We start from the raw sequence: 26,481 nt of genomic DNA on the forward strand, positions 1-26,481 counted from the left end.
TCCGGTAGTGTGAGTAGGAATTCGCCGAGCGTCGGTAGAGCCACCGAGTGGAGTGCTGGCGGTATGTATACCGACACTATATTCAGGAGTCTGCCCTCCCACTGGCCCTGTACTGCTGCGAATCGACCTTGATCATCAACCTTAGTCTGCAAGACCATGAACGATGATGTCTTCCTAATCAGGATGCCGGTTCCCCTGGACCCTGAGGAAAATTCGGAGTGTGCGACCATTTTGTACCCCCATCTATCCAGTGCTTTGCATGACGTTCCCGTGAGATGCGTCTCCTGGAGAAGTGCCAGTGCCGGGCCATGACGCTTCAGAGCGTGCAGTATCAGTCCCCTCTTTATTTTGTCCCCCAGCCCTCTCACGTTCCACGTTAAAATTTTAAGGGGGTGTACCGATTTCTCCTGTGTCCTGTCACCCGGGCCATTAGGTATTGAGTCTGACGCCATAGGTAAAGCATGACTGTAAGAGGTATCCCATTCCCTGGGCTTCAGATAGCGGCTCCGCCGAGCAGGTGAAATTGGAACACGTGGAAGTGTGCAAACCACGCTCTTCGTGTGCGTGATCAAGCCATACCTCTAGTGTGTGTCTTGTCTCCTGAGCTAAAAGCCTATCTCGCAATCGCTGCGTTTCCCTATGATCATTGCCACTAACTATCACTAACCAACTACAAAAACTAACAATTGTCACCCTTCCCCTGCCTCCCTGCTTAGCGGTTCTGCAACTACCCGCCACCCCAGCTCAGCAGAGTGCTCCTTCCCTCCCAAATACATTGTACTTGCTTGTCCGGGGTAAGAGGTCCAGTGGAGGCCCCAGCCCTCCTTGCCCTCCGAGGCCCGCCTCAGTCCGCCACCTTGGCCGGCCCAGCCCTGGTCGTGTTACATGTTTGTCTTTGTTTATCAGTCCGCCGGTAGTCTATCAAGTGGTGCCGGCAACTTACATTCATCTATTCCTTCTCCTGGTTCAGTGTCTATTCCGATTCCGAGTGTCTTGTTCCTTGCGTTCCCAGGTCGTCCCCTTCTTCTCGCTGGCGGCGATATCTGCTTCCGCGATTTGGGTTCCCCACCGTTCGCCATCCCTCGACCCAGTCCTGTGCCGCTTCCGGTGTTTCAAAAAACCACGTCCGTCCATCTGCGACTACTCGATGCCTTGCAGGAAAGATCATAGAATAGGGCAGTTCCTGAGTTCTCAATATTTGTATTACCTCCTGGAAACTTCTTCTGCGCTTGGACACCGCCGCAGTATAGTCTGGGAAGAAAGCTATTGTGGAGTTTTGCACTTGTATGGGCGGAGAGATCCTTGCGGCTTGCAGGATGGCCTCCCTATCCCTGAAATTAAACAATTTTGTGACTACTGGTCTTGGGGGGGGGGGGCTGGTTTCCGTCTTCCGCCGGGCACCCTGTGAGCTTGTTCTATTGAAAAGAAGTTGGAGAGTCCCTTGGGTTGTAGCCTAGTTTTCACCAGTTCCTCCACATAGAGGTCCATCGTTTGTTTGCCTTCTGTCTCCGGAATGCCAATTATACGTACGTTATTCCGTCTTGCGTGTCCTTCCTGATTATCGAGCTTCTCCGCAAGCAATTTGTTTTCTTTTTGAAGTTGGGAGACGGCTGATTGTAGTTCAGATGTGTCCGTTACCAGCGATTTCGTTACTATCTCTACTTCCTTCACTCTGTCCGTCATTTTATGAAGATCAGCTCGGAGTAGTGAGACGTCGGTCGAGATAGAGCCCACCGTGGTTTGAATGCCAGATAGTGCCCTCATGATATCTTCAAGAGTGATTTTTTTCGTCCCATCTCCTTCCGGACTTTTCCCTGTAGGTGTGCGTCCTTCCGATTGGAGTATCGAGCTCTTTTCGAAGGCAAATTTGTCCAATTTCGCTTGTGTGGCGCTGTTCCTGGGACCCCTTCCTGCCATGGCGTTCTCCGCGTGGGGTAGATGATTCCCTGTATTACGCGAGTCTGCTGCTCTACAGTGTATGGTGGGATGGTTGTGATGGGTCTGTCTACTTTGTCCTCCACTTACGTGTAGGCTCCAAGCGTTCTGTGCTATAGCCGTCCCGTTTCTTTGATGGGTTCTAAATAGACTGCTCCTTGTCTCGGGCCCCTTCGTATCGCAGCTCCTTGTCCCGACCTGCTGCTCCGCCTGTGCGCCCGCCACTGCAGTGTAGCATTGAGTGTGACTTTTTCAAGAAAGAGGTCAGTGGTGGGCAAACTGTCGCAGCGGTCTCAGGTGCCAGGGGGGTTTGGCTGTGGTCCGCAGGTCCCTGTAGGCCCGTGTGCGCTGCGTCAGTGGGATATGGCTGGTCAGCTAGTTGCGCAATTCACGAGTCCACGTAGCGCAGTGGCAGATGGCGCGTCGCGATGCATCAGGGCCCCCCAGTGCAGTCGTCGGGACCTCTCAATAGGCAGAAGAAGTCAGTAATGGCGCCGTTATTGGGTTTTAAGGGAGCTGCAGCTGTGTCTTCAGCCACCGCCGATTCTGTAAGCGCCAAAACATCGTCGCTATACTGTTCTCCGCCGTCAGGGGTCCGCTATTCCTTCACTGGACCACTTGGGCCGCCACCCGGGGTGATAGTGCACTATTCCACATCGCACTCCGCCTTTTTAAAATACCATCTCTGTGCGTTGATGCAGGCCCCTCTAATGCGAATCTCACTCTCGGTCCTCAGGTCTCTATTTGCCGCAAGGCGGTTATTGTACCATCGGTTGCTGTGGGTGTGCGGGCTTAACTCCTACTTTCTGCTGCCTCACCACTGCAGGTTGCGCCTCGGGTTCCACCGCGGGTGTCTCTCTTCACAGGCACGCCGCAACGCGGGCCTCTGCGCACTCGTGTCTGAAGCTGGCTCCTATTCAAACTTTAGTCCCCGGTCTCCGTCCCACAGGTCGGCCGCTCATGCGCACTCAGTATTTTCCCCACTGCTTGTCTACTGATCAACACCGAAGTTTCACCAGCTGTTGCCGCCCGGCCGCGGACTTCAGCCCCAGCCCCTGGAGGTCGATATGATAACGGATTATTGCTCGGATTGTCGGAAGGGCCGTGGTATCCCCGGAGCTCCTCAACTAGGCAGCCATCATGCTCGGCTGCTAGCCACGCCCCCTTCTTCAACCCTTTTGTCTACGATCTTGCGAGACTCTTGCAGGATCACAGAACACCGTTTTTGGGGCATGGGGAGTTTTATATAGCGCAAACTAGGACAAAGGTATCAGAGTGCTTTACATGAGCACCAGTTGCCTTACAGACAGACACACATTCTTTTATTTTTATTTTTCTTAGGCACAGGTAGACTGTGATTTGCCCAGAATCACAGGATGTTGATTGCCCCTGCCGAGACTTGAACCCAGTTCCCCAACTTCGAGGTTGACCGCCCTAGCCGTTAGGCCACATCCTCTCCCCACCTCGTGGCAGGCCCAGTAATCTTCCACGTGGGTCTCGCAGGACTGGTCTCTCATTTCAGACCTCTCTCTCAAATGGCGGGTGTGCATAGTAGTGAGTGGGGAGGGGCTGGCCTCTCCTTTCACATCTCTTTCAATTCACTTGCAAGCATAATAGGGTGTAGGGAGGGACTGCCCTCCTTTGAGATCTCTCTCTTACACGACAGGTGTGTGTAGTACGATCTGGGCATGGATTGTCCTCTCCTTTGAGACCTCTCTCTGTATTGATGGGAGTGCATAGTAGGGTGTGGAGAGGGACTGGGCTCTCCTTTCAGACATCTGTCTCAGATGATGGGGAAGTGCACTAGTGGGTGGGGAGGTAGTGACCTCTCCTTTGGGACCTCTCTCTCAGATGCCGTGTGTGCGTAGTATTGGGAGTGTAGAGGAACTGTATTGGGATTGACAGGCCTTTCCTTTGAGACCTCTCTTCAATGGTGGATGTGCATAGTAGGGTGTGATAAGAGCCTTAACTACTCACAAATCTTTCAAAGCCGATGGGCGTATATAGTAGACTCTGATAACTCCACCAAGACTCCTTCCTACAATAACCAATGTGTCCTATACAAGGCCCATTGTAGTCTTCTCTACATTAGCATAACACAGGCCGCATTAGCTTTGCACAAGTTCCTATATAAATACTTTTGTTTCTGTGCCACATTATATTTTCAAACAGAACCTGCAGTTGTTTTCTCGTTCTGTTCTTTCATGGGATTTAGTCTGAACAGCAGACAAGGTCAAATAACAATGTCTCTTGTTTTTTTAGGTTGAGCCTATTCGCAAGCAATGCGAAACATTGCTTAGTCTGCTCGACAACTATTGTCACCCGTTTCTGGGAATGTAGACACGAGTCGGACGCGCGCTTTTCCATTCTCAGTTTTGACCGCGGGAGCGCGCTTCTGAGACGCGCTTGCGCAGACGCACACACAGCCCCTGCTTTCACTTGGCTCGCATGCACTAACGGCGCGCACACACAAACACAGCCAGCCCCCACCCCCCTGCACACACACACACACGCATGCACACATACACACACTGCCACCCCCCCCTGCACACACACACATACAGACACGCACACACACACACACACCCCCCATGCACCGGGAGATCTGCCATACCGCCGAATCGGTACTTACTGGTTAGGTGCCGGAGCGGGCAGCGGAATCTCCACCTCTTCCTCCTCGTACTCCGGCCGTCTAGAGAGTCAGGCTCCTCTGCGGCTCTGGGTGGAGGAGGCAGTGGTGGGAAGGCGTGCCCGGCTTCAGGGGAAGGACCGATAGGATCATCTCCCGCTGGGGAAGAAGGTGGCGAGAGTGGCTGCAAAACCGTCAGCTTTCCCCAGACCGGGGGCGCATCCCCGCCAGCCTCCGCCAACATCGCAGGGATCGGCGGTTGCAGGCCCCCAGCGTAGGAAACAGACCCCGCGGTGCACACACTGGGCGGGGGCACTACCAGGACCGGAGTCTTCCAAACGGAAGAGGAAAAGGGGACGAGACCCACGACGCGCACGACGCGCAACACGGCACAGGCACAGAGAATGCTGAATAACATGCTATAGCCATTCCGATGTCTGCAAAAGCTCATATTTGCTCTTTTGTCCTGTCATTTGCACAAGGTTTGACTTGTTTAGTTACAAGAGCAAATTTGCTCCCGACTTTAAGCTATTGCCATTATAAATTACAATAACTTTTATTTAAGTATTAATTATTTTAAAAAAATTACAAGCCATTGTTATTTGTAATATCAATACATCTAAGTCACGTAAATACAAAACATGTTGCATTACAAATGCTATAGGTGTCACATTTGCAAAAATTTAAAATATTGGCATTGTAAATGACAAAGCTATTAATTTCGCTATTTTCAAAACCAACACATAAATAATTTTCAAAACCAACACATAAATAAAAAAAAATCATTTACAACACCAATAGCTCAAACTTTCCTACTGCGAGACCTATTGCATTGCAAATGCTTGTTGTTCTGGTCAGGCACTCGCACCTACACACACCTCAGAAATGCAGCTGTTGTTCATTAACATGTGGACTTTGTCATATAGGTATGCACAGCAATATAACCGAGAGACACACAGATATTTCCTGAGAAAAGATCACAACTGTATCTGAGATGTAGAACGCCAATCTGTGTTTGCTAAGGTACGGGGTCCACTGCTAAACCCAGAGATCTTTGCTGTATGATCAACTTTATTCTGTAAAAGGGGAGGGGGTTAGGCTATTCTGTATTATAATATGACCGGTCTTTTCATAATATACAGTTCATTGACAATACTGATTGCATTTTTGCTAGGAAGTTGTTTTCTGATTGTGGCACATATACTCAAATCTGGAAAACGATACTTAAAATAAATATTTCAAACTTCCTTCAGGTCTCTGTCATATCTTATTGTGGACAAGTACAAGTGTGATCCAAAGGGAGTGTCCTGTCACCGCGACCCAAGAGGGTCGGGAGCGTTGTGTTCTGGTGTGTCAATTCACTTGTCCCTCTGGTTATGAATAGGAGGGCAAGTGAGACACTATAGCTAGTCGGACTCATGGTACTATGGTGACTCACTCCATATTTTTCACATTCATTTTTTAACGAACCTTCTACTTATTACTGTACTTTTCTCTTAGACACTTTCTCTCAATAACAAGCAACACCATATGCACTTCTACTAGTAGAGTGTATTGAGAACTCACCTACTCCTTTTTACTATTCGTGATCCTGCAAGTCTAATGGCGGCCATTTCATTTCTAAAAATTCCAACAGGCAGCCAATCGAAGAACTTGCTCTTGGGAGACTCTCAGGAGCTTTCACACTGCCTCAAATGATGGCACATAGGAAAAACTGGCCTCTTGCCCAATGACAGGGCTACATTTTAGAATTTGCTCTCTTGCAGGTCACTTGTGCGTCTTTCATGAGCCTAACCGTCCAAATATCTATATTTTTTACCCTTAATATCTTAAAAACTATTGAATGGATTTACACAAAATCACCAGAAGCACAATCTTTGCTGAATTTGGTGTAATTCATTTCAACAGGTTTTTCTGTAGCCTGTCTTTTGGGAGTCTATGTAAAATGCATGGGGATTTTACATTTTGGGGCCACTCTTTTATCTTACTCTCAATTGATGGATCACCCCGAAATTTTCCAGGAAGGAGCTCAGGTGAATGAACTTTTTTTTGTTGGAATATTCTGTGAAGATTCATAAAACAGAGCCAACGTTATTATATATATATATATATATATATATATATATATATATATATATATATATATATATATATATATATATATATATATATATATATATATATATATTCACTGAAAAAACCATAGGTTATAGACCATATATAGTTAGGAATTCGCATTTACAAAACCTTATTTTACTCACACAAAACCATTGAAATTCCATATATAGTTAGTTGCACTAACTATATATCGCGCACCCGCAATCCACTGCTGATGATGTCACATATTACATCATTCATGACATGGTCAGTGACATCACTGATGACATCACTGATGACATCTCAAATGACATCACTGATGACATCTCAAATGACATCACTGATGACATCACTGATGACATCTCATTTGACATTACTGATCACATCACTGATGATATCATTCATGTGATAATACGATGAACCTCTTCAGACTCTAATATAACCTTAGATACAATCAGTGTAAACAGACACTCACAGACTGTCACTCATCCATGGAGTTACTCACACACCTAGTCAGTCAATCAAAGAATCAATCACACCTCCATTTCCTCAACTATACAGTTATACAAACTTTACTTATTCAAACATATACTAACACATATTAACTCTCTTATACAATCCCTGATACAAGTTCACAATGATCCATACAGCCACTCACACATTCACTGGCTCTTATGCACAGTTATTTATATATGTCAACTCTCACATGTACTGTGTTTTACATATGTACTTACTTTGACATGTAGCACTGAGATATCCATTCACTCACCAATACACTCATGCACACAGTCAACCGCCCATACAGCTGTTTCCACATGCACTTTTGAAACCATACATCTAGTGAATCAACTGCTCACACATCTATGCACAGAGTCATACACCTCCCAGCCACCCACACACACACTCAGTCTCCCATACAAATACTTGGGCAACCAATCAATAACCCATATAGTTACTCATATAGCTACTTATCAACACATGCAACAGTTTACAGAACAACAGACATAATGATGCACAAATTAAGACAGTTTAGTCACTAACCCATGCACTCAGTGAGACACATTTAATCACTCACTCATACAGTCAGTCATGCACCTACTAAATCCTTCATCCAGACACTTATACATCCACTCATTCTTCAATATGTAAGACATATTTTAACTTTACAGAAACATACAGTCACTGGATGTTGTCATCAGTGATGTCATCAGTGATGTCATTTGAGATGTCATCAGTGATGTCACTGACCATGTCATGAATGATGTAATATGTGACATCATCAGCAGTGGATTGCGGGTGCGCGATATATAGTTAGTGCAACTAACTATATATGGAATTTCAATGGTTTTGTGTGAGTAAAATAAGGTTTTGTAAATGCGAATTCCTAACTATATATGGTCTATAACCTATGGTTTTTTCAGTGAATTTTCAAGGTTTTGTAAATGCTAATTCCTAACTATATATGGTCTATAACCTATGGTTTTTTCAGTGAATTTTCAAGGTTTTGTAAATGCTAATTCCTAACTATATATGGTCTATAGCCTATGGTTTTTTCAGTGAATATATATATATACATACATATATAAACATATATCATCTGTATATCTATATAAATACAAACATAAATGCATGCATACATATACTTATATGCATTTTAGGGTTGTTAGGGCGTTTTCGTGTGTATTATGTTGCTTTTTTAGGGCTTTTGGGTCAATTAAGTAGGGTTCCCGGAGCCTAGGGCTGAGGGGCTGGTTCAGTTTCGTGCGTATTGGTGTTGGCAAGGTTTTGAGGGATTTTGGCGGTTTTTGGTCGAGATTTGGCCGTTTTATAGCTTTTTTTGTGTTTGCGGGGGGCGCGTATTCGGGTTGAAATTCGTCCCCGTTCCAGTGGATGGATTGGGCTGATTTTTGGTGAGATGTTAGGGAATCGCTGGAACTAGTGTCCAGCCAAGTTTGAAGCGGATCGGAGCAGTGGAAGTGCTTTAAAGAGCAATTTTTGTGCGGAGTAGCGAATTGTCATGTTATTCAATGGGAGTTTTTGGTGCGCATGGAGAAGGTGAATTTGGGGTGTTCCAGTTGCGCTAGAGGGACGGGGCTTGGGTGAGCTGTAGGGAGAGTGGATCGGCAGGTGTGCCGAATTTTTGGGATTTGTTGGCCGAAGGGAAGGGTGTGCTTGGGCAAAGTCGATTTGGTGAAAACGGTGCGTTATTTACATGAAAGTTGAAAAAACACTAATAAAAGCAAAGCTAAAAAGCCACCTCATTACAAACAGAATGGCTTTAACTTAAACGAGGGCGAGATCTATTGCATTTTCAATGCTTGTTTACTTTGGTTCCATCAAGAAGGCATTCAGATGTGTCACACATTTGCCATAAATTCTGAATGTTAGCACTCTAGTTGCACATTAGATCACTGTAGTAAAGCTACTGCTCACCAGGGACGTCTGCTGCTGGTATTCAAAGTGCATGTTTCAGTCTGCATGTCGGAATTTTTTTAATGAAATAGAAGAGGATTTGAGAAGTCACTCAAAATGATCCCTAATTTTTCTTTCTGAAGCACTAATCATACTTTCTATGGCAAAATTAACCCCCTCATGTTGTTCCTTTTTAAATTGAGTGTTTTCAGACTTACCACTTCATTCCAATCAAGATGGCTTCTGGTGTGCCATACTTTTGTCATAAGTAAGACTGTTAGCGCTCTAGTTGTTCTTTAGAACACTCTGGGACATTCTGTCATTGGGCTATACTTGGGGTACATCTGGGTGATATTTGGGCTACATTTAGGCTCTTTTGTCTCTGGTGGCCATCTTGCGAGACTATGTCAGAATTTTTTAATGAAATTGAAGAGGGTTTGAGAAGTCACTCAAAATGTGCCCTAATTTTTCTTTCTGCAGCACTAATCATAATTCATATGGCAAAATATACCCCCTCATTTTGTTCCTTTTTAAATTAAATGTTTTAAGAGTTACCACTTTATTCCAATCAAGATGGCTTCAGGTGTGCCATACCTTTGTAATAAGTAGGACTGTTAGCGCTCTAGTTGTTCTTTAGAACACTCTGGGACATTCTGTCATTGGGCTATACTTGGGCTACATCTGGGTGATATTTGGGCTACATTTGGGCTCTTTTGTCTCTGGTGGCCATTTTGGGAGACTGCATGTCAGAATTTTTTAATGAAATAGAAGAGGATTTGAAAAGTCACTCAAAATGTGCCCTAATTTTTCTTTCTGCAGCACTAATAATACCTTCTATTGCATAATATACCCCCTCATTTTGTTCCTTTTTAAATTAAATGTCTTAAGAGTTACCACTTTATTCCCATCACGATGGCTCCAGGTGTGCTATACCTTTGTAATAAGTAGGACTGTTAGCGCTCTAGTTGTTCTTTAGAACACTCTGGGACATTCTGTCATTGGGCTATACTTGGGCTACATCTGGGTGATATTTCGGCTACATTTGGGCTCTTTTGTCTCTGGTGGCCATTTTGGGAGACTGCATGTCAGAATGTTTTAATGAAATAGAAAAGGATTTGAGAAGTCACTCAAAATGTGCCCTAATTTTTCATTCTGCAGCACTAATCATACTTTCTATGGCAAAATATACCCCCTCATGTTGTTTCTTTTTAAATTAAATGTTTTAAGAGTTACCACTTTATTCCAATCAAGATGGCTTCAGGTGTGCCATACCTTTGTAATAAGTAGGACTGTTAGCGCTCTAGTTGTTCTTTAGAACACTCTGGGACATTCTGTCATTGGGCTATACTTGGGCTACATCTGGGTGATATTTGGGCTACATTTGGGCTCTTTTGTCTCTGGTGGCCATTTTGGGAGACTGCATGTCAGAATGTTTTAATGAAATAGAAAAGGATTTGAGAAGTCACTCAAAATGTGTCCTAATTTTTCATTCTGCAGCACTAATCATACTTTCTATGGCAAAATATACCCCCTCATGTTGTTTCTTTTTAAATTAAATGTTTTAAGAGTTACCACTTTATTCCAATCAAGATGGCTTCAGGTGTGCCATACCTTTGTAATAAGTAGGACTGTTAGCGCTCTAGTTGTTCTTTAGAACACTCTAGGAGGCTGCAGTAGAACACAAAGGAATCAACTGACAGTCTCTGTCCTTGTTGGATGTACATGTTTTACTGAGAATGTCAGACTTCATTTTCACATGACTGAGAAAGATAATGTGAATTTACAGAAAATATGCTTTCAGTTTAGCTTATAGATCCCCTTCCAAACCACTGTGGGAAAATCATGAGATATTAGTTTTCTTTCAAACAATATTCATGATATCACAGCAGAAGGTTTTTTCACATGGTAAAATCACCTTAGAACCCACCACAATTCCTAAAACGAGTATGGTACCATCAACAAATGATTTATAATGTAACTAAAGTCCTAAAACCCTCTATTAACTACAATGCTTTTTAATGAGGTGCTATCATGTATATTGGTCCCAAGATGGCTGCCAACACTTCTTGGATGAAGTGCTGACAGCCAATCAGATCAGATGTGTGGTTAGGCTCCGCCCAGATATATATATTTTTTTGAACCTAAATTACTCAAAATCCACTGGAGCACATATATTGAGACCTAGCAAAGGCACATCAGGCTAACAGTCCCTACAATTTTGCCAAGTTTCGTGCAAATCCATTCAGCCGTTCGAGCTAAAAGTGAGGCCAACCGCCCTATGGAAATTAACATGGGAAAAATGCATTTTGGGACCCCCCTTTTTTCTCGGCCCCCCCTTGATGAAACCCCCCCAAATTGTCAGGGGCTGCTCAGAAACAAAATGTTCCATTTTCCTGAAAATTTCAGCCAATTCCGTCCACAAACGCCAAAGTTATTAGACATAGAATTTTCAAAAATCCCATAGAGAAAAAATCCTAACTATATATACCTACTGGCGACCGCCAGTAGGTAATATATATGTATATATATATGTATATGTATATGTGTGTATATATATGTATATGTGTGTATATATATGTATATGTGTGTATATGCGTATATATTTTCCATGTAAAAAACAAAGGTTATAGTTAGGAAAACTGTACCTCTTCTTTGTATGCAAAACAAACTTAAACTACACAAACGTTAACATTTGAAAGTTATAGTTATAACTTAAATTTAAAATTCACGCACCACTCTGACATTACTATAACATTGATTTATAATTTACGTACCACCTTCAAACTACTAGAAGTCGCGCACCTACTTACACACTCTTGTTACCTCACTTGTCACACTACAAGCACTATAATTCAACTCTACCATGCACTGTGTTCTGACCTTGGGAACGTGGTATGGGCTTGTAAAATCACTTGGGCAAAATCCAAAGATGTGGTAAAAGATTTTTACCAGGGTGGTTTTACTTCTCAGTAAATATGTCCAAGACTGAGGGGTTAGAATCTACATACTGTGTGTTGTTTGCGGACTTCGCACTACTGCAGCATTTCTCGCAGATATGGCTCTTCATCGTGCTTTTATTTAGGCCTGGTGTATGCTTTGAGACTCCATCTTGTACAGGATATCAAGAGCAAGAGCTCCTCTTAAACCCATGCAAACCTGTGTAATAATGTGATACTTGAAAGCAGTGACTCACGGGGATATTATTTAGCAAGTGTTTTTGTCAATAGTTAGCTCAATCACTGTATGCAATAAACGCTATTCCACACCAATAAATTCAACACAACCTCATAGTTTGCATCCAGAAATATAATTGTGATTACATAACAACTTCCATTGCATCTCTTATAAGTATTGAGTAGCTCCAATTCTCAGTGATGTGCATAGTGCCAAAACCACTACCAAAAAATGTCAAGACAAAAAGAATTAATAATTTATTTTGTGTTTTTTACAACAAACAACAATGTTTGAGCCAAGATATTTTCAAAGTGATGTGGTGTTTGTGTGTTGACAACAATACAACAACATTTCTAATCTAGTGCAGATATTCAGTCTCATCGGGACAATAGTATAACTGGGACATCTGTTTGGTTCACACAATGAAATGAAATTGTGAGGAGCAAGCAGTGACACCAGGGTGAGTGCCTATTCTTTTTAGCTAAACATATAGGGGCCGATTACGATACGGCCCGTTACGGCTCCGACTGCAAGGGCTGCATTGTAATGGGCTGGTCGGTTTACTTTCCGACCGCCTCAGTATGTTGGAGGCGGTCGGAAAGTAAACCGGACGGTCATTCTGGCTGGCTTCTGACGGGCTCAGAGAGCCCGTCCACTAGTCAGAAGCTGGCAAATAATCTCAAGGGTGGGTGTTTCTGCCCTTGAGATTATGATCACGGTTTCCGACATTGTTTCCATGCCATAGAAACCATGTCAGAAATCGTATTTGGGGGGCCCCCAGCAGGTTCCCCTTTGGTGCATGGCCTCAGGTTGCAGGGATGAACTGCACCTCCCTTTCCTCAATGGGAGCTCGACCATAACACGAGCTCCCATTGAAGAAAGAGACCATGAGACCAATCTGAGTTTGGTCACAATGAAATCAGTCATTCAGGGCTGCCGACTGAGTGTTGTCGGGCGGAAGTGATTCTGCCTGACATCATAATAAGCCCCCTAGAGCTTGCATGCAGAGTTAGCTGACCAAACATTATTTCGGGTACTCCGTAGTCAATCTTTGACTGAGGGACCCGATCAGTCTGAGCAGCAGCGTGAAGATGCTGTGTCCAATAGATTAGACCTGGAATGCTAAAAAGTACAGCCCGGGAGGCGACATGCTGCCCTCCTGACCTTTATATGTGGCCCCCAGGTAAACAGCAGCACTGGGCTGCTCTTTACTTGAAATAGCACAAATATTTAGAAAGGGGGCCAGCATTTATGTAAATTTAAACTAAAGGAATGGCAAAGAAGGTGTCCTGCACAACTTATTTTTTAATACATCTTGCATTAATTATGTAAAATATGAGAAATTCTGTACAAAAATCAAAAAAGTGTATTTCATTAACACCTTAGAGTATAGCACTACATTGAGAGGTATTTATTAAAAGTGATAATTTTCAAACATGAACTTTGTAAAATTGATGCCACCCACATCCTGACAATGTCATTAGTGAATCAAGAGGCATGTCATTTGTCAAGTGCCACCCTATGTGGGGTCTGAGTTGTTATAACTGGAACATCTTTATAGTTTATTAGAACATTGGAATGTGGAGCACTCCATTGAATACAGTGTTGTGCTCCGGGCTTCTACGGGACGGTAGAAGCCCGCAGACCAACATTTCAATATTGTTTTTGTTCAAAGACCTCTCGGAGCCTGAGGGGATTTAAACCCCCTCGGGCCCCCAGAGGCCTTTGTTTTTAGTAATTCGAACATTCTGACCTCTAGAGGTGGAATGTTCTAATAGCCTTAGAGACTTCCTATCGGGCCCTACCGGCTAGGAAAGGCCCACTCCCTTGTCAAAGACCCTCGCCTTCGGCTCGGGCCTTTAACCCTGCAGCGGGACTTTAATGTCCGGTAGAGTCCGCTAGGTCGTGCTGTAAGGCTATACTAAATCACAGGCTAGAGAAGGTTTTATAGAGCATGCAGCCTGTACTTTTGGTGCTCTGATATTAAATAATTAAGAAAAAGAAGGCAAAGTGAAATAAAAAAACTACTTAGGATAACATAGTTAGGTCAAGCGAGGGAGGCAGGATTGAACCTGGTATTTCTGTTTTCACATTGTTGAATTCAGCCCTTAGATGAGTATCCCATGATTTACATCAAAGTTTATGCTGTATTTCATTCTTTGTGCATGAGGTCAGACAGAAAGCTCTTGAAGGCTGTTTGTTGTCCATTCCATATACATGCTTTGCTTCCCCCAACACCCTCCTTTTCCCACCCGTCCTTTGCAATGCAGCCCTCTGGCGTGCAACAGACCATACGTTTTTGGCCTCTGCTTCTATACAAGTTAAAGGGGAGAAAATAATTTCTCCAGATTTTTTGTTGTTGATTTTTTCCTTTGTTTCCCAATTACCTCTTTTTAAAATGTTGGCATGTACGTTAGAGCCACTGTTCTCTATAACCTAGCCGCCATCTTGGCCTGCGCTGTGTTTGTTTGTTGAATGTTAACCTTGTGGTAGCTGTTGACGTGAAATTAAGACACGGTATTTTTGTTGTAAATGAACACCATGAGCTAGGCACTTAGCATGTTTACTCCTCGGCATGAGGGGCGGACGAGGCAGATTCATTGCTTTAGAAGAGCCGCAGCAGTTACCGCACCACACATCTTTCAGAGCGAACGGCGGCCTGCGGTGATAACGAGGTGCGTGGGGCTCTCCGATGGCTTTATGGAGAAGATTAAACAATCTGAATTGTCAGCGGAGTTGTAAAAGCTACTGAACGCTCCCAAAAACAACACGCGAAATGTAATTAAAGTAACTCGTGCCAGTTGTTTGTGCTTCATTTTAAAGACAAAGATTTTTTTTAGTCCTGTGATTACAATAAAAGCGCTCCAATAAAACGTTATAGGGTATCTGTTGCACTTTACAGGGAGCGAGGCTTTTAATCACTCCTCGATCTTTTTGAGAAATAACCTAGTTTCATACATGCCAAAATTTTAGAAGACGAAAGAGTGCGATTGAACAAAAAATGGAAAGGATGGATTTTCCCCATTGCTTTCTATGGAAGCAGAGACAATTTCAGGCTGGAGACAAGTCAAAATAAAGCTGTTTTTGGATTAAAAAATCGGGAGTCTCCCGCCTGAATTAAGTATGTTGGCATGTATGTTTATGTGGATATTTCTTCCTGTGTGATTCTGCATGCCTCAACTCACCGTAGTTTCTTGCAGTTGTCAGGGGTGATGATAGCCTTGTCTCAGTTATAACAAGCATTGGAAATACAGTCAGTCTTGCATTTGTTTGAGTTAGAGCTAGGGGCATTGTAAATGGCAGTTTCTTACCTATGTGTTATGGGGTGTATGTATGTGGTGTGTAGCCGAATTATGTGGGTTGGATTGGATTAGTTTGTTTTGCAAGTGTGTGGTGTGGAGTGGATTTGTGTAGTGGAATTATGTGGCATGGTGTGCTGTGGAATTATGTGGATAGTGATTATGTGGTAGTGATTGAACTGGAATTATGTGAAGTAGGACTGTGTGTTATGGAGTGAAATTATATGGAATGGTATTTTGTGTTGCGTAGTGGTATGTAGTGGAGTTTAATTTTGTGGTGCGCTGTTGAATTTTGTGGTGCGATGTGGAATTTTGTGGTGTGGATTGGATGTATGTGGGTGATGTGTAGTCCTGTTGATTTGCATTATGTGGTTTGGTGTCAAATTTGGTGGTGTGGATTGAAAATGTGTGGAGTTGAAATGTGTGGATAGCTTTGCCTTTTTGATGACGAAAAAGAACAAATAGGTTGGAGCTAAGATCTGTGTGTTTGGGTGTTAAAAAAAGAAAGAATTAGATTATTTACGTTGTAAATGTCTCTTACCTATGTGTTATGTATTGGAGTGGGTGTATGCGGGGTGCAGTTGAATTATGTGGTTTGGAATGGTTAGTTGTGGAAATATATCGGGTCTGGAGTGTTTTTGCGTAGTGAAATATGTGGCATGGTGTGCAGTTGTATTATGTGGATAGTAATTATGTGTTTGAGTGTATTGGAATTATGTAAACTGGGATTGTGTGATGGAGTGTAATTATGTGGAATGGTATTTTGTGTTGTGTTATGTAGTGGAGTTTAATTATGTGGCGTGCTGTTGAATTTTGCGGTATGATTTTGAGTTATGTGTTGAGTTGGATGTAAGTGGTGTGGAGTGGAATTGCAGCCACTCCAGCGCTGCAGCTATACCACTACATGAGACAATAGGAAGAGCATACACAGGCGAGCATAGCAGGGAAGGCAACAAAGAACAACTGCAGGGGGGAGAAGTTCAGAAGGGAAAATGCTGTCGAACACACATGGGCGAGCACGCCAGGGAAGGTGGAGGGCAATAAAGACCAACGTAGGGGTAGAGAAGTACAGGAGGGAACCCACTATTCACGATATGGGGTGCTGAACATATGGATTGCTGAATTCAAAACCATTAATTTACCTTACAGATCTGAGATGGATTCAAGTAAAAAACCCATGCATCACATTATCATGGGTGTTGTGCTGCCTGGTTTTGACGAGTTCTACAGTTACTTTATTATTATTATTATTATTAATTAGTTCTTGTTGAGCGCATGGCTACCCATAGGCATCCCAGCGCTGTTAAGCACGGACTAGAAAGGAGATTTTAGTGTATGTTCTGGAATAGCCATGTTTTTCGTTGTTTCCTGAAAGTTAGATGGTCAGGAATGGCCCTTAGCTTGGTCTGGAGAGAGTTCCATAGGATGGAGGCAGTGTATGAGAACATGCGTCCGCCTGCTCTTGCTCTCCTCGTTTTGGGTACACTGGATTGGAAGAGGTTGGCAGATCTAAGTTTACGTAAGGGTCGGTAAAAATTTAGGAGGGGATGATTTATTTTAGGGCCTGTGTTCCAGAGCGTCTTGTGGGCGATGCATAATACTTTGAATTTAACGCGTTCTGCCATGGGCAGCCAATGTAGGGTTCTTAGTGCAGGTTTCGCAGATTGTTTTCCTGGAATATTATGAAGTAGTCTGGGTGCGGAGTTCTGTACTATCTGGAGCTTCCTAATCGTGGTTTTTGGAGTTCCCAAGTAACGTGAATTACAATACTCCAGCTGGGGGAGAATCAGGGATTGCACCATGGTTCTACGCACAGTATCCGGGAGAAGTGGTAGAATCTTTCTTAGTTGTCTTAGGATGCCAAAGCATGCGGCTGCCACTACAACCGCTTGATGGTCAAGCTTGAGCGAACTGTCAAGCCAGATTCCTAAGCTTTTAATCTTCTCTTTAGGCTGGGGGGGGGGCTTTATTTTCGAGTATCACTAGCTCTGTTTTGTCCCCATTGAGTTTGAGGAATGATTGGTCCATCCTAGTGGCTACCTGCTCCAGGCAGGACTTAAGGTCAATGGGGTTGTCCTCAGGGTGTTCTAGGGCTACTACCAGTTGGGTGTTGTCTGCGTATGTAACTATTCTGACACCAAAAGGCTGTACTATCTCGGCCAGTGGTCTTAGGTACACTTTAAAACGGGTGGGGCTTAGAGATGAACCCTGAGGGACCCCTCAGGTGAGTGGAATCTCTCTTGATGTGTACTTGCCTTCGAACACTTGGAACGTTCTATCTGATAGTAAGGACTTCAGCCATGCTAACGCCCTTCCCACGACTCCCATCTCAATGAGTCTGTCTAATAGGATCCTATGGTTTACCGTATCGAAAGCGGCCGTGAGATCTAGCAGGATCACTGCCACAGTTCCTCCACGATCCAGCACTTTCCTAGCTTCCTCCATTACCATAAGGAGTGCTGTTTCCGTTCCATGGTTAGGTCGGAATCCTGTCTGTGATTTGTGCAGAATGTCATGTGATTCCAGGAAGTGGGACAGGATTGTGTTCACGTGTTTCTCTAGTATCTTACTGACTAGTGGGAGGAGTGAAACCGGTCGATAGTTCCCCCAGTTATCTGGATTCAGGTTCGTTTTTTTTTCTCAGTGCCTTCACCATCGCCTGTTTCCACCTTACCGGTACTGTCGAAGTGGTCAGGGAAAGATTGAGCATTTCCAGGAGTACTGGGAGGATTGTTTCCTTGGCTTTCTTTAGCATGTGTGCGGGCGCTGGGTCGCTAGGGGATCCTGATTTGATTTCCCCCAAATTTTTATCCAGGATAGTGTAATCCATAATCTGGATTTCATCAAAAAGCCATAGTTTCTCTGACCCACTAGCTGTTTCGGGATGTGGTTTATCCTTCTGCTGAGGGGGTTGAAACGTGTTATATATATATATATATATATATATATTGAGAATTTTATTATTAAAGAATTCTGCTAGTTCCTTTACATCTCTGATGGGCTCCTTCAGTGGAATCTTCTGACTGAGGGCATTTTGATAGAGTTTTCACTATTCTGGCTATTTCTTTAGGGGCGTTAATTGCTGTCTTGATCTTTTCCTCAAAGTAAAGGGCCTGTGATTTTTTTATTTCTGTTTGATATATTTTTATTGCCTCTTTGTATTTTTGCTTTTTCTCCAGGCAATAGTTCCTTCTCCATGCCCTTTCAAGCTTTTTAAAATTTTGCTTGAGTTCCCGAATATTCGGTGTGTACCATGGGGATCTTTTGTTAGTGGGCCTCTTTGACCTCCATTTAAGGGGAATGGTTGCGTCCAGGGATGCAGTGATCCATTTAATATATTTATCATACGCACTAGTGGGTTCAGTGTTACTGCTAGGGTAGGTGGTTGTTAACCGCTCCGTCCAGGTTTCAGGGATGATTTTTGCCCATGGGCGGTCCCATTCCTTCGTGGGTTAGTGGTCTGATGGTAGGTTAGGTAGTCTCCAAGCTATAGGGACTATAAAGTGGTGTGACCAGGGAATGGGGATGGGGGCTAGTGTCTCAAAGTAGTCCATGTTAGAGAAAACAGGGTCTAGTGTACTGCCTTTATTGTGGGTTGGGCTAGTTACGTTTTGTCGGAGTTGAAGAGCTAGAAGATTTTGTGTGAGGCTGCATGCTTCTGCTTTCTTGGGGTCCTCTAGGTGCAGATTTAAATCTCCTAGGATGGTGAAATTTGCGGTTAGGTTTTCCCTGGATGACTCTAGGTTGGTGAGGGACTCAATGAACACCCCGCAGGGGCCAGGGGGTCTGTATATTAGTATCCTAGATATTGAGCATGTGTATGTGAAGGATAGAGTGAACCCCATGCTCTCAGTCTTGTGCAAAGTCTGGTTCTATGTGACTTTTTATGTAGTCTTTCAGGATGATGGCTATCCCTCCTCCTTTCCCTGACTTCCTGTCGTTCCTTAATATATGATATCCTGGAGGAAGGGTTTGTACCACATCTGGGTCTGAGTCTGTGTGCAACCAAGTTTCTGTGAGAAAAAGGGCCTCTGGCTCCTCTTCTCTGAGTAGTATGTTACTACACACTTGTTCATGCAGTGTGATTCAGGAATACATGCTTGTGTCATGAAATGTTTATGGGCACATTCCAGTATGTTGAACCTTAACATACTGGCTCAGTAACCAAACTTTTGTGACACAGCATTACATCCACAAAGTAACCGTACTTTCCTTTTCGAAAGCACATATGGCAGTCTATAAGGAATGCTTCTCTTCTACTAATGGAACTGAGACAGGGAGGTAAAGGCATTTACCAGGCAAGGATCATAAAATGTGCACATGGCTGAGGCACAGTACTAAGTCATACTGTGCCTTATTATGCTCTAAGAAAGCAAAAGTGCCTATAACGATTGCAAGCAACTCAGTTTTACCATAGGACTACACCCATCACATCTTCAGCTTAGATTGTTTGTACAACAAATTCTCTAAAGTTCCAAAAGTACTATCTATGGAATTTAACCCCGTTCTGTCATTTCCATATGCTCACAACAACTACAACTATACACCCCTCGCGAAACATGTCCCCTGCTTGAAGTAACTTGAGTGATCTCACCTGCTAACTCAGAATCAATGATGCTTGAAAGTATTTATTTCCTAAAAGAATGGATTCAATATTTTATTCATACCCACACAAACATCACTTAGGCTTTGGTAACTGTATGTCCTGATTCATACATCCGGAATGCTAGTTAATACCGATCATGCCATTAGATCATCTCCAGCACAGTAAGCACAATATCTCCAATATGCTACCTAATTCACCTAGATTGCTGTTTCATCTTACCACTGGCCTACCTAAAACTTGTGGTGTTGATTGGCCTGTAGGTGAGGGAATACTGGTCAGCCAACTGAAATTAAAGGATTTCATCAGACACTTGTAAAGATGATCCCAAAGCTTCCATTGAACAACAATTAATGAATTGTTGGAAAAAAGGGCTAAGCCAAATTAGCAACACTCTTTACAACAAGGGTATGACTTAAGTTAATCCTACGTGCCAGGGAGCGATTTTTTTTGCATGTTCGGTGCATGGGCCTATCAATTTTTAGGGCATGGGAGAGCCTTCCGATATACATACTTTCTAAAATACCAGCACTTTTCATGACTCCAAGGGTACAAATGATCAATCCAAGCACTGAAAAATAAAATTCTTGTATCATCTGCAATACCGGTGACAAAGCTTGGGAAGCTCCCCGTATACCCTCCTGTAATTAAATACTCTCTCTAGGAAAAATACCCTATCCTGATTCATATGGTATTTGGAGCGAATATGGGGATCCTTATAATTGCAGAGTTGTCTCTGTTCCCTAAGATCCTTCGCAGGATAATTGACTGGGAGCAGTCTTAAAGCCCTGTAGTACAGCTTTTTTTCAGCCACCTCATCCCACTGTCAAACAGACATTGTATGCACTTCCTGTGAGCCACCCTGGGAGAGGGCTTTCTGCCCATATGTAGTTATTTGACGTGTATTGGATATAGTTAAACAAAAAAGGAGGAACCCTATAGGAGTAATTTTTAAGTTCAGTTCGACTTAAGAGTGAGCTATCATTCTTAAACAGGCCCCCTCCCCCTCATGTTCAGGGGTAGCCTACTCTAGCAGACATAAAGTGTTGAACTTTCTTGGTAAGAAGAGCGGCATTTTGGTCCCAGCTGTCCTGCTGGTCTCTCAATAATGTCTTTCCAAGGTAGCAAAAACCTCCTTGCCGCACCTGCCATCTGGCCAATCTAGAAGCGCAAGCCCATTTCCCCAACCAAAGGGTCCACCTGTGACTTCTCCCAATTTGACCCTAAGACCTGAGGGGCTTTACCATAAACATTCAGTGTTTGCATATAAGGAGATTAAGTCCCCGAAGCCTCCGTCCCGATCAAAACCCCGCATCGGCGCGTCTCGCCTTATCCACTTTGCTAATGACTTCATGATCAGGGTAAATACAAGAGGGAATAGGGGGCAACACTGCAGAGTCCACCCTATGCTATTTTGAAGGGACTCGACCACACACCATTTACCCGCACTCTTGCCCAGGGGGAACAAAAAAGAAACTTTATGCACTCCTGGAAAAAAAGCCCAAAGTTCATGTGTTACAACACTTGGTGGGTGGAGGAACAGCTATTTGCCTGAATCGAATGCCTTCTCAAAATCCAATAATGCTAGAGCCATTGGAGCCCTCTAGCTTGTCCAAGTGAGCTAACGCCACCTGCAGATGAGAACGGCAATGCGTCTAGGAACACAACTGGGCATAAACTTGTTGTGTCCGTGCTGATTGGGTAACAAACACACCACCTTAACCAGTCTATTGGCCAGTGCTTTGGCATTCATTTTCACCTCCACATTAACCAAGGAGATCGGCCTGTATGACATGCATTCCATGAGTAGTTTCCTGGCTCGGGGAGGACTGAGATGGTAGTACCTTACAATGCTCTAGGCAGTTCCCTATTTTGCTCGGCTTCATCGAGCACAGAAAGCAGGCGAGGAATCAAGTGGAAGGGATTAGTTTATGACTTTCAAAGGAAACCTGTTGGACCCCTTAGCCTTTTCTGTGTATATACCCTGCATAGCCTCTATCATTTCATCCTTTGAGAGTGCACAGTCCAGATCCACTATATCAGAAGTTATCTCACCATTAGATATTGTAGTTCTAATGCCTGAGTTGGTCTAGATCTGTATAGTGCCTCATAACAGTCTGTAAATATACCCCAATCTCCTGCAAGGTGTAGACTGAGTCGTCCATCGAGTTGTACATTTTAGGCCTATATCTAGCCTCCTACTCTTTGTTGGCTAGCCAATTGAGCAGTTTCCCAGTCTTCTTTCTATGTTCATATAAATTATGCTGCAAAAATCAGTCAAGGCCGCCTTTGCTGCATTTAGACATCTTAGTTTCAGGGCTATCCTGACATTGTCTAGTCTGTGTCCTATATACTTGCGAGGAGATAGTAACCATTGCTGCTCAAGTTGATCTATTTTTTGTTCTAAGTAGGTGTTTTCCTCTTCCCTGTCTGTCGACCTACCCAAGAGATTTGAGGCAATGTTACCCCTCAGGACCGCTTTCAGTGCCTCCCTTAATGTTCTGCGTGATGTTTAAGGTATTGAAGTCAGCCCCAGGTAATTATTTGTCCTCCCTGAGGAAGTCCTGTTACTGGTTATCCAGAAGCAACAAAGTATTGAGCTTCCACCATCCACCCCCACGTATGGAAGGGTGTAACAAGGCCACTTTCAATAATGGGACCCCGCATCTATGGAATCTTGTAAAGGATTCATGAGAGAGTTTAAGTCCCCACCAACTACCAACCTGCTGTCTGGGGCCGCTAGGAATACCTGGAAAATAACCTTTAATATGGCATCAATTGGCGAGAGGGGCATATATACTAACTAGTCATAGGTTGTCCTTAAAGTGCCCCAGAGATATCCCCTACCCTATCTGTTTGCATCTCTGAAATGACCACGAGAAAGGATTGATGTAACAGGATTCCCACTTTGCGCGATCCACAGGTGAACCCTTATACCCACGTTGGCCCAGGAAAGTGCATTTGTCACATAACAAGTGGGTCTCTTGGAGCAAGAGCACCTTCGGGGACAACCTTGTCACATATTTCAGGACCGCACTCTATTTAAATGTATTATTCAGGCTGTTGACATTTCATGAAAGCAATGTATATCCAGAGTCACAAGTGAAAAGGGTCATGGTGGCCTAATCTCGTAAGCCCCTGGGTGACTAACTTGTTCTGCTTGTGTTGTAGTGTGTATGCATTGTGAAAAAGCTTCTCATCCCAAAAACCCCCTGCCCACACGTTCTAATATGAGGCATCTGTTGCCCCTATAGCACAAGAAAACGGATTCAACTAAAGAATGAAACTGAACTAAATAATAAAGATGCAGCTTACACCAGGGTAGTGTCTAGATCCATACAGCGGCCTTATATGTCAATGTTAACATGTCCCCGCACAATTGCAAGGATAAAGACGCTCCAGCCTCAGGTTGCATGGCGCCAAGCAGACCTGCGCCAAGAACTGCTCACCAACGAGGCAGGGTGGCCATGCCTAAGACCAAGTCAAGTCTCTTTGTGGGTGGCGCATGCCATCTTTGCTGGTTTTCCCCGACGAGGAGACCCCACCCTGCCATCTTCTTCTTATGCAACTCTTGAGTCCTTCTATTCCTGTGTTTCATACCTTGGTCTTGCTGCATGAGTGGAGTTATGGGCCACAAAGACAGGGCAATCAAAATCCCTCATGCTGGCCTTTTCTCCTCCATTTAGGCTCAGGCCGACTCTGTGGTGTCGTAAAAGACCCTTCCAGGTAGGTTGCTCCCCCCTCCACACAGCACCGCCTGTGTCTCCCTGCCCCAGCTGCCGCTGCTGAGGAAGTTTGAGGCTCTCCAACACCCGCAGGCTACCACCTGCGCCTCATCCCTGGTGGCCAGTGATAGGCCGTAGGTTTGCTCACCCTCCATTGTATTGCCTGTATTTTCTTTCATTGCTTCTGTTGTAGGGACTGCACTTTCATTGTTGTATCTGTGACTGCTGCTGTTTGTCTCCCCGCTGCCTGTACGTGGTCTGTGCCCGTTCTCTTCCTCTGTTCCCCCTTGCCGTCCACTTTCTCTCTGCCCGGTTTTTCCTTCTGCTCCCCTCGCAGCCCGTGTCTCTGCCCATTTTTGCCTTCTGTTGCTTAGCTGCTCCTGCATTTCTGTGACCTTTTTAACTTCTGTGCCACTCGTTTCCCCCCATTTTTTGTTACCTTTCTGCCCTTCTTGGGACCTTTTACCTTCTGTGCCACTCGTTTCCCCCCATTTTTGTTACCTTTCTGCCCTTCTTGGGACCTTTTGCCTTCTGTGCCACTCGTTTCCCCCCGCTTTTTGTGACCTTTTACCTTCTTTGCCACTCGTTTCCCCCGTTTTTTGTGACCTTTCTGCCCTTTTCGTGACCTTTTTGCCCTCTGTGCCACTGTTTCCTTCATTGCCCTCACCGCCCCCGCCGCTGAGTCCCCTGCGGCTCTGGCCCCCTGAATGCCCATTCCCTGCCCCCGCCTCCCGCCTCCCAGCTGCTCCGCACTCCCACCCCCCGTCTGCACCCGTCCGCACCTGGACCGCGCCAAGCGCCAGAACCCCTGGACCCCGCACCCGCCACGACGACCGCCGCCACTATGACGCCAGCACTCTCAACCCTGGACTGACCCACAACTGCTTCAAGGCCGCCCCGAAACGCACACACGGTCCCTTCACCTGCCGGAACTGCAGCTACACCTGCCACCGAGCCGACGAACCACCCGCCAAGAAAGACCTCAACCACCTACGATGCATACTACTAAACACCACCTCCGCACGCAAACACGCCATTGAGCTCTGGGACCTGCTCAACACCACCTCCCCGGACGTCGCCTTCCTGACCGAGACCTGGTTGAACAACTCCTCCGCACCCGACATCGCCATAGCCATCCTAGACGGCTACAAGATCACCCGCAGAGACCGCACCAACGGAGTCGGAGGAGCAATCGCCATCGTCCACAAAAACAGCATCAGGGTCTCGACTAGCACCGACGATGCACTCAGCACTGCAGAGCACATGCATTTCCAGATCCACACAGACCCCAACTCCACTCTGAGGCACCCTCGTCTACCGACCCCCCCGGACCCCCCCCCCCCAGTTCAGCGACTTCATCGCCGACTTCATCAGCACGCATGCCCTGACCTCCACCGACTACATCCTCCTCGGAGACCTGAACTTCACCTTGAGAACTTCGACAACAACTCCACAACCCTGATCGATAACCTCGCCAACCTCGGACTGAGACAACTCGTCACACACTCTACCCCGTCTTCTCCTCAAGCCCGCACGTCTCCGTCAGCCACATCACCGAACTCCTCTGGACTGACCACCGCTGCATCCACTTCACCTTCCAGAAACCCACCACACACCACCGCACCCAACAGATCCCCCGCAGCCACTGGAGAAAAATCACCGAAGACCAACTGCATGCAAACCTCGCTCTCAGCCCACCCACCAAACCCTCCAACACAGACGACGCTGCACACAACCTCAGTCGCTGGATCGAGGACTGCGCCAACACCCTCGCCCCGCTGAAGAAACCTCCCAACAGAGACACCAGCAAGAGGGCCAGCTGGTTCACCCCAGAACTCCTAGATTCCAAGCAAGCCTGCCGGAAACTAGAGAAGAAATGGCACAGTGAACAAACTTCGGACAGCCACGCAGCACACAAGGACGCCCACCGCAACCACCACCACCACCACCACCACCTCGTCAGGGCTGCCAAGAAGACCTCCTTCAAAGAGAGCCTCGACAACAACGCACACGACAGCAAGAAGCTCTTCAACATCGTGAAGGAACTCTCCAACCCCAGCTCCAACACCAACGGCATCCCGCCGTCGCAAGCCCTGTGCGACTCCTTCGCCACCTTCTTCCACTGGATAGCAGACATCCACGACAGCTTCGGCACCCAGACAGCCCCAACAGACAGCAACACTACAGACCCTCCGCACACCATCGACCATGTCCCCTTGCTAGCCTGGACCAGCGTGAGCGTCGATGACACCTTCAAGACCATAAGCACAATCCACTCCGGCTCTCCGTCAGACTCATTCCCGCACCACGTCTTCAACAAAGGAAGCAGCTCCATCGCACCCCACCTACGCAACTTCATCAATTTCTCCCTTGAGACCGCGACCTTCCCAGAGAGCTGGAAACATGCCGAGATCAACGCCCTACTCCAAAAACCCAAGGCAGACCGAAGAGACCTCAAGAACTTCCGACCCATCTCTCTGCTCCCCTTCCCGGCCAAGGTCATCGAGAAAATCGTTAGCAGACAGCTAACCCAATACCTCGAAGAGAACAGAATCCTGGACCCTTCCCAGTCCGGGTTCCGCAGCAACCACAGCACCGAGACGGCCC

General features: G+C 45.2%; 1 protein-coding gene across 1 annotated transcript in view; it reads left to right on the forward strand.

Moving 5' to 3' along the window:
* AKT3 (AKT serine/threonine kinase 3) overlaps positions 1–26,481 on the forward strand; it is a 1,006,792-nt gene that overhangs the window by 656,924 nt on the left and 323,387 nt on the right. The gene's annotated exons all lie outside the window — the stretch shown is intronic.

The sequence above is a fragment of the Lissotriton vulgaris genome, chromosome 6 (assembly GCF_964263255.1).
Source record: "Lissotriton vulgaris chromosome 6, aLisVul1.2, whole genome shotgun sequence".
Taxonomy (NCBI): Eukaryota; Metazoa; Chordata; class Amphibia; order Caudata; family Salamandridae; genus Lissotriton; species Lissotriton vulgaris.